At 52.5% G+C, this 13,441-nt stretch overlaps 1 protein-coding gene across 4 annotated transcripts in view; it reads left to right on the forward strand.

Annotated features, from left to right (window-relative positions):
* Positions 1-13,441, forward strand: part of LOC309653426 (protein Shroom2-like) — a 138,228-nt gene that overhangs the window by 22,710 nt on the left and 102,077 nt on the right. The gene's annotated exons all lie outside the window — the stretch shown is intronic.

Below are 13,441 nucleotides of genomic sequence, written 5' to 3' on the forward strand. Positions count from 1 at the left end.
GTATTTGCACAGATACCCTCCTGCTAGCATGACATTTTAGCTTTTAAGGCTTTTTGGGTTCTCACTAAATGGTGAGACTCTGGGGTTCTATTCCCATCATCCACTTGGCAGTGAGAAAATGAATGGGCTGGCATTTTAGGGAAACTTACACGCGTGGTTACTTCTCTTCCTGTGTTTCTATCCACACTGATGAAAATGCACCCTGGCTAGCTCATTGTTCAGGAACTTGGGTGTTAAGGACAGTCTGCACGGCCCTTGACACTGGGTGCTCAGGCTACGTTCATGGGACCGGCTGTATTGCGTGAGAGCAAAGGGAGGAGCTGATTGCCTTCGGGAAGAAGAACCTGTGGGTGAGTTTGAAGCTCTCCGGGCGACTCCACCTCGACCTGTGGCCTCCTGCAGCTGCGTGGCCCCCTTAGCATGAGCTTCCCCAGGTAGCAACTCCAGGGCCTGGCAGCGTGGGCCCAGCATTCCCCTGGGATCTGCATCCCCACTTCACTGCCCAGCGCCTGACACGTTTTAGCTGCTCAGTGAATGTGTTATGCAACGGCCTTTGTCAAAGTCAAGGGCACCTTTCTTCCTTTTACTTTCTTTTTGCATACTGGGTTTTGAAAGCAGGTTTGTGATCATCCAGACTGAGCTCTTTGTGGATAACCTAGCTGTGTGTGTCACCGCTGGGCTCGGGTGACCCAGACAGAATAGCTTGATATAAGGTAACCATAACATCTAAGGTTTACACCAAATGACTTTTCTTTGATAGCTCTCATTTTACTTGTTTCAGATCTCGATTTCTAAGAATAACTACTTTCATTTAAACACAGTGACAACAACAATAACAAAATCACTGCATAGATTCTCACTTTTCACAAGATGAGCAAGCATTGGGAAATCTCGTCCAAAGGCGCAAATGCATTTGTAAGAGGGACCGTGGCAAAGGATGCCCGGCCTTAAAGGCTCCGGTCAGCTTTAAAACCCGAGTGACCCTGACTCCTGGAAGTGTCACTGTAGGTTTTGGGTATGTACGGGAAAGGGCACGACTTCACAGTTCTTCTGGGTTGGGGGGCAGTGGATTGAAACCCTGGCTGCACATTGGAATCACCTGGGGGAGGGAGGGGCTTTGAAAGCTATCGATGCCTGGCCACACCCTAGGACTGTTAAGTCGGGGTCTCGGGGGTGGCCCAGTGTCAGTGACTCTGAAGCTGGCCAGGAGATTTGAATGTGCAACCAGGTGGCGAATCACGGTCTTACATTTTAGTTTTTACTCGTGTTGGTAGGTTTACAGACAGGCACCAAGAGCTCCCTGCAACACTCAAAAAGAAAATTCAGTCCATCTGGCCAGAGGTCCCCCGGGTACCCTTACAGGTGTGTTTTCTGAGCCCGAGGAGGCGTGCTTTCAGCCAGGGCAGGGAAGCAGGGTCAAGCTCTGGCTGCGTTCTGGTGGCCGAGGGGGTCACGGGAAGCAGGGGCGGAGGGGGGGGCAGGCTGCGGCTGGAGCCGAGGGGTGTTAACACAGCAGGAGAGCTGGGGTCGTGAGCTGTGCTCATGGGGTCCTGGCTGCCAGTTGCAGGCCCGCCAGGTGCCGGGGTAGACGCTTGAAGCGGGCCTTCTCTAGGTGGGGCCTCTGAGTCAGCAGCGGTCTCCTCAGGGAGCTTGTCGGAAATGCAGAGTATCAGGCCCTGCCCCCGACCTGCTGCATCAAAAACTGCACTAGAAACTCGGCGGGGGGGCTTCGCAGGGGCGGTAAAGGCCCCTTGGGGGGGCTCCTGTTCGTAGCCCAGGTTTGGGAACCTCAGCTGTATATCCTTTCTCTCGTTTACTGCTCATGTCTGCTCTGTGGAAGCGCTTGTTATTTTGTAACACGTTACAGCTGAGGAGATCATGCTTTTACGTTTTCCAGCTGCTGGAAATTGAGGCTCGGGGATATATCAGTTCAGGGTAGCCAAGTTGGTGGACGGGGGAGCTGCGAGCCGAGGGCAGCCTGTTGCCCCGGGGCTCTGGGCGTGGGCGCAGGACTTGGGGCCACTTGGAAAGCCCCTGCACCCCAAGTCCATCACCTTTATGACATCTCCTTCCAGGGCTGACAGGATTAAATGAAATGTGAGGTATGTAAACGTGGGACCAGCGGTTGGTGTTAATAGATGGTTAGCTGTTTTCATTTTTTAATCTTTTTAAAGGTTACATACTGTGTGGTTCCATTTATTTGATATTCTTTTTTTTTAAATTTATTTATTTTATTTATTTTTGGCTGCGTTGGGTCTTCGTTGCTGCGTGCGGGCTTTCTCTAGCTGCAGCGAGCGGGGGCCACTCTTTCTTGGGGTGCGCGGGCTTCACCTTGCGGTGGCTTCTCTTGTTGCGGAGCATGGGCTCCAGGTGCGCGGGCTTCAGTAGTTGCGGCACGTGGGCTCAGTAGTTGTGGGTCGTGGGCTCTAGAGTGCAGGCTCACTAGTTGTGGCGCATGGGCTTAGTTGCTCCGCGGCATGTGGGATCTCCCTGGACCCGTGTCCCCTGCATTGGCAGGCGGATTCTCAACCACTGCACCACCAGGGAAGCCCAGATGGTTAGCTTTTAACAAACACTTATGCGGCCCTTGTGGGGGGTTACTTTCTACTTTATGCCCTACTGTAGCACTTGCAGTTTTTTAACAACATCGTGGCCTGTGTATACATATACACAAGTCTGTGTACAGATGGTAAAGCAATGGTTATTTCCATTTGAACAGGCAAATAGGAGACTCAGCAGGGGTAGCGTAAAGACCTTAGAATTATGCATGAGTTAGGAAACAACGCTTGTGAATTGAGCTTAGACAGGCACTTAAAATCTCTGCACACATGGGCTTCCCTGGTGGCGCAGTGGTTAAGAATCCGCCTGCCAAGGCAGGGGACACAGGTTCGAGTCCTGGTCCGGGAAGATCCCACATGCCACGGAGCCACTAAGCCCATGCGCCACAACTACTGAGCCTGCACTCTAGAGCCCGGGAGCCACAACTACTGAAGCCCGCGCGCCTAGAGCCCGAGCTCCACAACAAGAGAAGCCACTGCGATGAGAAGCCTGCGCACCACAACCAAGAGTAGTCCCCGCTCGCCGCAACTAGAGAAAGCCTGCGCGCAGCAACGAAGACCCAACGCAGCCAAAAATAAAATAAATTTTAAAAATAATTTAAAAAATATCTCTGGACACAGTTCTCTTCTGCCTCTATCTAAACTTGGGGTGCACGGGGTGGTTTGAGCAGTGGGCCGGGGCGTGTTAGAAATGTTACAGCAACACCAGTCGGATTCCCCGCTTTTCAGCGTCCTTGCAGTAGCTGTGATGGGTGTGTTCGGCCAAGCGGACGCCTGGTCCGAGGTGGCAGTGAACAGAGCTGTCCTGTGGCCATGGAATCCCGGGGATGCCCAGTCACCATGCTGGGAGAGGTGGTAACAGGGCCGCCGTCTGTGCCATCCCGGGGATGCCCAGTCACCATGCTGGGAGAGGTGGTAACAGGGCCACCGTCTGTGCAAACAGTAGGTGGTTACACACTTTCTTCCCTTTCAGTCCTTAGGGTGACAAGGGCCCACCGAGGGTTCTAGGGCTCACAGGCTGGGAGTGCATCCTAGTACAGAGATTTTTTTTTTTTAATATGAAAACTGGAACAGAGAACTTCAGGGTTGAGAAATTGCTTTTGGCTGAAAATGAATCACAGATGAGGGTATTTTCTGAAGTTAGCGTCTAAGTCAGGTAGAAAGTATTGATTCCGACTGGGAAAAGCGCATATACCTGTTTGTCGGGGCACAGTTACCTGAATGCTTATTGTGACATCCTAGTTGGGGTAGGTACCAAGGTTAGTGATGCTGAGTGTTTTCAGGGTGAGAAAACCCAGGACTGGGATCTCACACAGTGTGATTCAGGCGTCAGATTCAAGAGCACAGGCTGGAGAGCATTTCCAGCCAGTGCTCTTGAGGATGGAGAGCTACTAGCTTCAGAAGATGGTGAGATTATTTCAGATTGCCGGTGGCATGTTCAGGTGCTTCTGAGGGTTTGGACTTGGAAGAGGTAGGGGGCTCGCTTTTTGCACTTTGTCAGTGAGCGTGTGATCAGGTTGGCAGGAGATGGAAAGGAAAACTCACATCCTGGGCCAGGCGCACGCGGGCCGGGGCTGCTCTCTCTGATGAGTCTTGTGGGGCTCTGCGCTGGTTTCCTGTGGCTAGAGTGTACGTGCAGGTCGCCGGGCCAGCTGGTGACGTCGGCAGGCTTGGTAGTTAGGAAGCCGTTTGTTCAGAAGCAGGCCGACGGGGTAGGGAGCGGGCAGAGCCCGTTCGGGAAGTCGCCACAAGCTGGAAAAGCAGCCGAGCCCGAGTGTGGAGCAGATGTGTGGCTGTGACCGGTGAGTGTGCGGCGGGGCCGTGAATCACCGGGCGCCCCTGCTGGTCCAGCATCGAAGCGTGCACAGTGCCCTGGGGCCCTGTCACTGGCTCCCAGCCGGCGTCGTCCTGATGTCCCCCCCCCACCCGGCTGGCTGACTCACCACGTGCTCCCCCGGCCAAGGTTAAGGTGTCACGCATTTGCTGACTCTTGTTGGTGTCTAGGTCATAGGAGAAACCCACCTAATAAATGGCTCAAAGGGAGGGCAAGGACTTATTCCTCCTAGTTTCCGCAGCAGCAGGTGGCCGGACGCGAGGGTTTTGCTGTGACCAGCTGTGCACTTGAAGGGGAGAGGAAGGAGTCGCCAGGACCACTGGGAGTGTTTTCCTTCAGCTTCTACCAGGTGCAGGCAATCCTTCGACTCTGTCTGCTAGGAGTTGACACACCTGAAAAGTGCAGCCTCGTGCAGAGCTCACCAAGCACCCTTAAGTGTGTGCGTGGGCCAGCAGGGTGGCTCTCTGCGGGAGCAGATGGCCCTCAGTGGGGAGTGGGCATTCTCTTACCAGCCGTTTCCCATTGCCTGTTTGGGGAAGTGAGAGCTTGCCAAGGTTTCCCTCTGGCTTTCCTGTTAAGACCAGTCACACGAGTCCTGTGACTAGTGTCTCCTCTCCAAGAGTGAGGATTCCATTCTGAGTTTTTCCAGTATTTCTGAAATTCCCCTCTCCTAGGTCATGATTATGAAAAAAGTGCAGAATCCTGGGTGTGACGTTTGAGCTGCAGATTATTTTTGCTTGTAACCTTGTCGTGAATCTCTCTACATTTTTAGCCTGCCCTTACCCGCAGGGACCTCATAACTCTAAGCACTTAGTTACTAAGACATTGACCACCGAATGGTGACCCGCGAGCACATTCATACATGTGGCTGATGATGGGAACAGAGCCCTTGAGAGAGCTGGACCATTTCGGTTGCAGGGAGCCAAAGCGTACTTTAATACCCTGAGTAGAAAAGGGAATACGCGCACTCACCCAGCTGGGGCCTCTCCAAGATGCATCAGGCCTGATGGGAGAGTGGCTTGTGCCAACGCTGGAGGCCCGTGTCTCCCTCCACCACCCCCTTAGGTCTGATGGTGTCCCTCCCGCTGGCTGGCTTCTCGGGCAGACTTCCCCACGGGATGGGAAAGGTGGCCGCACGTGGCCCTGGGCATGCGCTCTACAGGCCTGTCTTCTCAAAGGGAGTCCGTTCCTCCCTGTCAGGCCTCACAGAGGTGCTCACCTAGACCGCAGCCGGGGGTGACTTTGTCCCACACACATCTGGTGATGTCTGGAGGCACTTTTGTCAACTGAGGGAGAAGGTGGCTCCTGGCCTCTGGTGGAGAGAGGCCAGGGATGGTGCTCTCCGTGCTGCAGTGCGCAGGGCGCCCCACCATAGAGAGCGGTCCATCCCGGCGTGTCAGCAGCGCTGGGTTGAGAACCACAACGCCAGCCCCAGCGACTGGTCCCTTGCGTGGGTTCAGCGGTGTGCCTTCGTCGTTGGGAATGGGGCAGGGCAAACAGGACGGTGGTGGGGACACCTGTGGGGGACAGATGGTTTCCTCAAGAGGAGGGAATGTTGACAGACAAAAAGGAATCTCTGGCGTTAGCCGCTAGGTGTGGGCCCCCGCGGGGCCCTTCCTGTGCGTTCTCCGGAGTAGTGAGTACACAGCGGATACTCCGTAGACGCTTGCTAAATTGCGTGGACGTTGCGGATGCATCTGGAGCTCTTTAGGCAGGATTGCATAGCTCAGCATTTACTGCTGTGGTCAGGTGTTAGGAGTTCTGGGAACATACTGCAGATCAAGCAAGGGTAGTTGATGAGCTCCGAAAAGTCACCTGATACTGCCCCTCAGTGCCCTCCCCAGTCCCCTTTCTCTGCCTTGCTTTTGTTTGTACAAACCTTGCCGCTTTGTCAGCTCTTTTTACACCCACTCTTTTTCCCTGCCCGGTAGGCACCATTTCTTAGTTAAACCCCCCTCCGTTTCCTCACGTGTTATCTGCAGACCCTGATGATGTCTTAGGGCAAGAAGGGACTGGGAGTTACACACCCTCGTGTGATGGAGAAAACACCGAAGTCCAGGGAAGTAAAGGACACTCCCCAAGGTCACACAGCTGGTTTTTGGCAGGATAATGCTAAAAGGAGGTTTGTTTGGGGCTGTTTCTTAAAAAAAAAAAAAAAAAATTAACATGAATGACACAAAATTATATAGTTACTTTAAAAAAATAAATTTATTTATTTATTTATTTTTGGCTGCGTTGGGTCTTCGTTGCTGCGCGTGGGCTTTCTCTAGTTGCGGCGAGCGGGGGCTACTCTTTGTTGCGGTGCGCAGGCTTCTCTTTGCAGTGGCTTCTCTTGTTGCAGAGCACGGACTCTAGGCGTGCAGACTTCAGTACTTGTGGCGTGCAGGCTCAGTAGTTTTGGCGCATGGGCTTAGTTGCTCTGCGGCGTGTGGGATCTTCCCGGACCAGGTCTCGAACCCCTGTCTCCTGCATTGGCGGGTGGATTCCTAACCACTGCGCCACCAGGGAAGACCCTATATAGTTGCTTCTAAAGAGGCATAAAAACAATGGTAGTGGATATGGATTTTAAAAAGCAATAATTATTCCAGCCTGGGGTTTCAGAGACTTGTGCAGGCTTCCCTCCTTCTTTTTAAAAAAAATTAATTAAATAAATAATTAATTAATTTGGTTGCGCCGGGTTTTAGTTGCGGCTCGTGGGCTCCTTAGTCGCGGCATGCATGTGGGATCTAGTTCCCTGACCAGGGGTCGAACAGGGGCCCCTGTCATTGTCATTGGGAACGTGGAGTCTTAACCACTGGGCCACCAGGGAAGTCCCTAGACTTACCTCCTTTGAGTGTCTTTATTACATGGCATTTTTTCCAGTTATGAATTTGTGAACTGGCAGTGTGACATTATAAGGTGACATCTGGGTTTTTTTTAAGACTTTATTTTTTAGAGCAGTTTTAAATTGACAATGCAATACAAAGATTTCCAGTGTACCCACCCCCCCAACACACACAGCCTCCGCCGTTATCAGCGTCCTACGCATCTGTTACCAGGGCTGAACCTATGTTGACACACCATCGTCAGCAAGTCCGTAGTTTACATTGGGGTTCCCTCTTGGTGTGGGACAGTCTCAGGTTTGGACAAATACATAATGACATATATCCATCATTATAATATACAGAATACTTTCACTGCCCTAAAGTCCTCTTTGGTCCACCCATTCATCTCCTGATGCATCTTTAGACTGATCTTTAGACTGTCCGCATCGTTGAGCCTTTTCCAGAATGTCGTATAGTTGGGATCCTACAGAATGTAGCATTTTCAGATTGGCTTCTGTTATGTAGTAGTATGCATTAAGGTTCCTCCATGTGTTTTCATGGCTTGATAGCTCATTTCTTTTTAGTGCTGTGGAGCACAAAATTATGTTACTTCTTATGGAATGAAATTTCGATTAAAAATAAAAATTCCCCGCCCCTCATTTGTCCTTCTTCTCCCTGGATCGCTGAGCAGCTTCTCTTCTGGGTCCAGTTGGTCCTGTACAACGTCTTTGGAAATAATATCACTCAGTGAGCATTTATTACGTAGCAAATTCTTTGCTACGTGTAGGACATAAATTATCCATTTGATTCCTCGACAGCGACAGCGCTTAGCTATGTACTGTTATTCCTACTGATAAATGAGGAAACTGGAGTGTGCACACCTTAGTTAATCCAAGACTGTGAGCCAGTACTTAGTGGATGCAAATCAGGGCTCTCGCATTCTGGATCCTGTGTGCTTTGCACCTGCACCGTCTCTGACCGGAGTATGTGCGTCAGTATGGTAACGTGGGTGTTCTCCAGTAGGGCAGGGCTGAGGATTCCCTGAGGACACCACGTGGTCTCCAGAACACTGTTGATCATTGCTGTTGGGATTGAACAGGAGTCACTGCAGAAAATACTCTTCTATTTGGTTAAAGCCTGCTGTAAGGAGTGAAGTAAGTCAGAGAGAGAAGAACAAATACCGTATGCTAACACATATATATGGAATCTAAACAAACAAACAAAAAGGGTTCTGAAGAACCTAGGGGCAGGACAGGAATAAAGACGCAGATGTAGAGAATGGACTTGAGGACACGGGGAGGGGGAAGGGTAAGCTGGGACAAAGTGAGAGAGTGTCATGGACATATATACACTACCAAATGTAAAATAGATAGCTAGTGGGAAGCAGCCGCATAGCACAGGGAGGTCAGCTCGGTGCTTTGTGACCACCTAGAGGGGTGGGATAGGGAGGGTGGGATAGGGAGGGTGGGAGGGAGACGCAAGAGGGAGGGGCTATGGGGATATATGTATATGTATAGCTGATTCACTTTGTTATACAGCAGAAACTAACACACCATTGTAAAGCAACTATACTCCAATGAAGATGTTAAAAAAACAAAACCAAACCTGCTGTAAGGAATTTGTATTTCTAGCTGAGATACAAAGTTTGTTCCTGTCCTTTTAGTCATATGTCGTGTTTTGTTTGAGTGTTGCTTGGTGAAATTAGCTCTTGTCTGAAAACAGGACGACTGTGCCCTTTCTTGGGCACTTCTTCCTCCAACTCCTCTGTGGCTTTGTCCTCTCCTGTCCCCACTAGCGGGTGTTTGTCTCTTACCTATCTGAATGTTCAGCCCCTCGGGAACCTTCCCTTCCTGTGTGGTCGGCCCAGTTGGGCTCTGCGTGCCTGCCGGGTCCTCCCGCCCCCGCTCCACTGCCCGCAGTTTGTCGTGGTCTCTACCCTCCCGCTGCCCCGGGCGGGCGTGGGGCGGGGGGGTAATGGACTTAGATATCGTTCGATGCTTTGCCTCATGTGCAGTGGACTGTGCAGCTGTAAGATCAGTTTGTCTTCCCCTTTGACAAGCAAGGGAGAGCTGGAAATGCCCACTCTCGGAGCTGGCCGGGAGGAGGTCAGGGGCTAGAGGTCCGATTTGGTGGGCAAGTTGCTGCTCAAAGGCGCCGGATGAGAGACGATCCCCCGGGACAGCGGAGAGGGGAAGGGAGCAGGTGAGGGAAGAAGGGGGCAGCTGGATGGAGAGGAACAGGTGTGAACACCAACGGAGTGAAGAAAGTAGAAATGACGGGATAACAGCGGTCCAGCGCCGGCGTGAGAAGGCGTCCCCAGGGAACCTCGTCTCTGCGCTGGCGGGACGCTTCCTACCCGCCCGCCTTCTCATTCACCCTGCAGGTTCCCAAGCCGTGTGGGCGGCTTCCCCTAAAAGAGGCCTTGGAGCCTCTTGGGAAGGAGTCAGGGCGAGCGTCGTCCGGGAGGGGAAGGGAGCCCCAGGACAGAGGGGCTGTGTGGTGGGGACGACCGTCACATCGGAGCTGAGCAGAAACGGCCCCACACGTACCCCGCCGGGGCACACGCGGGAGCACGCTGCCGGTGGCCGCCGAGCCGCTCTCCGGGTTCCTGTGCAGAGCCGTCCCCGGGGCCTGGCCGGTGCGGGAGGGCGGAGGTGTCGGCGAGCACACTCTCTCTGCCTGCCCGCTGGCCTCCAGCTCACGGGGAATGTCGGCTTCGCCCTGGATTGGCCCTGAAACCTCAGCAGCCCCTGCAGCGCCGAGCACCGGGAGGCTGGTTCCCTTGGAAGGCGCGGGCTGGCGTGTCCTCCTTGGCCACTCGAGGTCGTCCCCGTTCATCCCGACGGATGCCGACGCCTGGTCTCGCAGAGAGCCTTTCGTGCTTACGGAAAGCAGGTTTTACCCTGCTAACCCTGAAAGCAGCTCGCTGATGGAGACAACGCAGTACCAATAGTTACTGTACCTGTGGTGACCTAATACCTGCATTTCAGAACTGGGAGTCGGGAAACTTAAAGCGTGGCTCCTCTTTTTCTTCCTGACAGGTGACCTCGGGTAAAACATCTGACTTACCCTTTGTGGTTGCTTGGAGGACCAGAGCTCTGTAGGAAGGAGGGGTGGGTTGTGTACATGTACTGCACGTGTGGATGTATAGGTGGCAGATAACTTCTGGGAATCAGTCTGTCTGTCTCCCCCGTTCCACCCCTCTCCTCCTCCTGGGTCCCAGTTCCTTCATCCCACTCTTTGTTTTTTCCCTTGACTGGTGAGCTCAGGTAGAATATCTCATCACTGGCCTCAGTTTCCTCATCTGTAAAATGGGTGGAAAACCCTCCCTGTGGCCTTGTTTCCAGGACCTGCAGGGCCTGATGTGTTGCCTGACACTTGGGCAGTGCTCAGCAGCTCGGAGCCTCAAATTACGAGGAACGTCTGTGACCCTCATTTGTGTGTCTGGAATGTCTGTCTTCCCTCTGCACTGGCCTGTGCCAGTTCGTCTCCTCCTTTGTTTGCCTGCCTGTTTTGTCTCCCTCCCTGTCTTCCTCGCCCTTCCATCCTCCTCCCCCCTCCTTTCTTTTTCTGCAGCTTTATGTAGGTATGTCATTTTCATACTATACAATTCGCCCGTTTTAAGTGTCCAGTCCAGTGACTTTTAGTAAAGTCAGAGTTGGGCATCCATTCCCAGAACCCAGTGTTTCAGAGCATTTCCATCACGTGAAAAAGATCCTTTGTACTCCCTGGTCCCACCCCGGCCCCAGGCAACCACGAATCTCCTCTCTGTCTTTCTGGATTTGCCTGTTCTGGACATTCATGTAAATGGAATCATGTGCTCTGTGGCCTTTTGTGCATGGCTTTGTTCCCTCAGCATCACGTTGTTCGGGCTAATCCGTGCTGTAGCCTGTGTCACTAATTCATTCCTGTTTCTTGCTGAATACTAGTCCGTCGTGTGGACAGACTGCATTTGTTCATTTGTTCATCAGCCGGTGGATATGTTCGCGGTTTCCCGTGCGTGCCCTGTCTAACTGTCCGTGTGGGTGCATCCCCACCTCCGGTGGGCACCCGGGGGAGGTGATCAAGCTCTGTGGCCAGGGGGAGACAGGTCACTTAAGTCCTTGGACTATCAATCAATTCCATCACTTGTAAGTACGGTTCCTAAAATATGTCATAAGCTCGTTAGGAAAATCTAATAAACCAAATATTTGAAAAATGTGTTTCATGTCGTCTCTGTCTGACCTCAGGAAGTAACTCTGAATTCCTGTAACGTGGAGAAAAATGCCCAGCTGCATCAAACTGACAGCTAAATGGAGAGAAGCTTCGGGAGGCATCTCTTCCACGTCGCTTTTCTTAAGATAAAGTCTGTAGCGTGCTCATGCCTGGTCTTGCCTCCTGCAAGTGTGGGATGGGTACGTCTGTAGAGTATCAGGATGTCTGGGGGCGGCGGGCTGCACCCCGAGACTGAATGCCTTGTCTTGCATTGCTCTGCCCTCTCATGGAGTGGAGCGAGCGTCAGGTGGTCACAGACACCTTGTCCTGTGTCCAGGCCTCCTTCACGGGGTCGGCGCGTCCCTCGCGGGCCTGGCTCCGCAGTCAGTGCCCAGCCCGGGACAGTGGGTGACACTGGTCTCCGTGTTGTGGATCAGGCCACTGGGCGATGGAGGGGCGCAGTTTATCAGCAGAAGCGCGGGAACTGGGTGGTCCCGGACGCTTGGCTCGCGGAGCAGGGGTGCTGAGGTGGGTCGGGGTTGAAGTATGGGGGTTGGCTGGCGTTGGCCTCGCTGGAAACCGCTATTAGTGTGTTTTATTATGGTCTGCGTGGCTCAAGGGAGCCTGGGGCTGTCTGAATCCCGCAGCACGGATCTGGTCTTGACCACTGAGGAAGGGGCTAGAGTCATTTGCCTGTTTCCAAGTTTCTAGAAGAGCAAGCAACTCATCACAGAACATCCTTTGTTTCTTTTCAAAACTTTCACAGCAAGTCCGGTGCAAACTTAAGCCCTCCAGAGTTAAGCCAAAAGGAAACAAAACCTTAGAGAATATTAAGACGACCTCCCTGCCCTGCCTCAGTTTAGTTTGGAAAACATCTGCGTATGAAGGTCAGAGAGGGAGAGGGCCGGCACTTTCTCCAGAAGCGGCCTCAGCTCTGTGACCTGCATGGGAGAGCAGTTATCTGCTGAGATGCAACACGAGTCTTCCGTGGAAGGAAACGGGAAACCGAACAGAGGGCTGGATGCATGGAATTGGCAGCATCATTATCTAGACTGAAGTTTCAGCAGGTGGCTCTCGGTGTTGAGATAGACGACGTTGAGCAGTACCAGGTCACACCGAATATTCATGATTTTTGTCATTTCCCTTGGTGTGCTTGAGGCCGGCAGCCTGCCCGGTGAGCCGATGGGTATTGGGTTTCCATAGCCAGGAGGGGGCTCTGGGGAAGGGGAGGGTTTCTGCTGGTCACCTCCTGTGGTTTGGGTGCCGTGTATTCAAGGGATGGGTGTCGTGCTCTCCTCACCCGCGTTTCCTTGCTGCGGCCTGGAATCTGGCCAGGAAGGAAACCTTGTGTGTTCTTCTAAGGCTCAAGAGCTTCCCCACCCCCTGACCCTCCAGAAAACAAGTGACTGAGGGTGAGTCTTTGAAAACCACAGCTGGAGCTCCTAGTGCCTTCTGTGCTTCCTAACTGCTCATTACAACCCCACCTCGAGGCCTTGCAAACGCGCTTCCAGAGGAGTTCTTTTAAAAAGGCTTGAAGGGGAGTTCCCTGATGGCCTAGTGGTTAGGATTCCGGGCTGTCACTGCCATGGCCCGGGTGCAGTCCCTGGGTGGGGAACTGAGGGTCCCGCAAGCTACACAGTGCGGCCAAAAATAAAAATAAAAGGCTTTTAGGAATAGAATTCAGTTGAATGATTCAATGAAGTTTTAACTTTTTTTTTTTTTTTTTGGTTTTGACATTTTATATATGTGTACTTGTATACACACACACACACTATGTATATGTATACACTGTACATGCGAAACCGTCAGCAGCATCGAAGGGTGAACAACGGCCGTCACCCTGAAAGTGTCCTCATGCTGCACCCTTGCGATCTCTCCTTCCAGCCTCGTCCCCCAGCCCTGACACCAGCCTGCTTTCTGACCCACTGTGGGTCAGTGTACGTTTTCTGGAATTTTATATAAACGGACTCTGTGGTCAGTACTCATTCCTTTCGGGCTGCTCTCACTCAGTAATTGTTTTGAGATCACCTGTGTGGACGAATATACCAATA

This window comes from Balaenoptera physalus (assembly GCF_965194825.1).
Source record: "Balaenoptera physalus genome assembly, chromosome: Y".
Taxonomy (NCBI): Eukaryota; Metazoa; Chordata; class Mammalia; order Artiodactyla; family Balaenopteridae; genus Balaenoptera; species Balaenoptera physalus.